This window comes from Emydura macquarii, unplaced genomic scaffold (genome assembly GCF_026122565.2).
Source record: "Emydura macquarii macquarii isolate MOO-44397 ecotype Brisbane River unplaced genomic scaffold, CSIRO-AGI_Emac_v2 contig_778, whole genome shotgun sequence".
Classification (NCBI taxonomy): domain Eukaryota; kingdom Metazoa; phylum Chordata; order Testudines; family Chelidae; genus Emydura; species Emydura macquarii.
The window spans coordinates 177,210-178,811 of NW_027130915.1; the positions used below are offsets into that span (position 1 = coordinate 177,210).

General features: G+C 40.9%; 1 pseudogene; it reads left to right on the forward strand.

The window, feature by feature from the left end:
• The first annotated feature begins 369 nt into the window (after nucleotides 1-369).
• On the forward strand, nucleotides 370-1,322 carry LOC137149595 (GTPase IMAP family member 7-like; annotated as a pseudogene).
• The last annotated feature ends 280 nt before the right edge of the window (nucleotides 1,323-1,602 follow it).

Consider the following 1,602-nt stretch of genomic DNA (forward strand, 5'->3'; position numbering starts at 1 on the left):
CTGCTGCTCCTCTCTGCATGTGGCACAGGCTGGACAGGGAGCTAATGAGGCCTGGGGGCAGCACCACACCATAAAGAGAGATTCCAAAACAGACCAGGAAGGATCCAGATCAGCGTCCCTCCCAGACACAACACCTGATCACTGAGCTGGCCCACTGCAGCCCAGAGCCTGCTGTGTGCTTGAGAACTCACTCAGATCTGAACCGAGGCCTCCAAAGGTGACAGGCTGCCAATGCGAACCACTCGCTTTGCTACCCCGCTCCAAAATGCAAAATGTTTCCATGCCAATTAACTGAGGCCTTACAGCAGTTAGAATCGCAGAAAGGGAAATCCCCCAACACACCCACTGTTACTTTATTATCTTTACACAATGACATTGTCAAACTTACTTCTTCCAGGCCCAAGAGCTGCCAGCCAGTGCACTGAGAAATCCGAACTCAGGATTGTTCTTGTGGGTAAAACTGGAGTTGGGAAAGTGCAACGGGAAACACCATCCTTGGTGAGGGAAGGTTTGTGTCTAAAATCTCAGTACAATCCATTACAGCAAAATGTAGTAAGGCAAAAAGAGATTGGAATGGCAGGGACATTGTAGTCATTGATACTCCTGGGCTTTTTGACACAAAAGTTTCTTTGAAAGAAACTATGAAAGAAATGGAGCATTGTGTTGTACTCTCCTCCCCAGGACCCCATGCTATAGTTCTGGTGATGCAGCTGGGTCATTTCACTAAAGAAGAGAAAAAAACAATTGAACGAATACAAGACACTTTTGGGGAAGAACCTGTGAAGTACATGATCTTCTTGTTCACCAGAAAAGACGACTTAGGTGCCATGAAATTACATGATTATTTAAAAGAGTTAAATGACAAAGATCTTCAGATGTTGATGAAAAAGTGCAGGAATCGATGCTGCGCTTTCAACAACAAAGCGAAAGGACAGGAGCAGGCAGACCAGATTTCAGAGCTGATTGAAATGACTGATAAGATGGTGCGACAGAATGGAGGCTCACATTATACTAATGACATGTATGAATATGCTCAGAAGAAACTTGAAGAAAAAATCAAGATGCTCAGAGAATCGTATAAGGTAGAGATGGAAAGAAAAAAAAGAGCTCTGACATCTCAGCATGATGAAGAATGTAAAAATCTAGATGAGAAATTAAAGAAAGAAGGCTTACTTGATGAAAACACTTTGAAACAACTGAAAGAGGCCATGGGACAAAAAATGGAAAAAGATATAGAGGAAATAAATAACTAGTATGAGAAAGGGCTCAGTGAACTCAGGAAACGAGCTAATGACGATGTTACTGTAACAGAAAATATTTAAAAAAAATTCAAATTCTGGTTTTAATAATAATTGAGTTACTACCATTTCTCTGCTTTGCCACTTTGCCAGTTTTTCAGTAGTCATGAATGGAGTTTCAGTGCTTTCTAACACTTTAACTTTCTAATTTTTTCTGCATGGAAGTTTACATTTGTATCAGCTTCTTAGCCAGCCTTGTACGTTCATACCCTACAGCTGATGCGTACAAAACATGAGTAAAAGAAGCTATTTGCATTTGTTCTTTATTAACATTGTGTGTTGGTTCCATTAACAATTCTGGTTA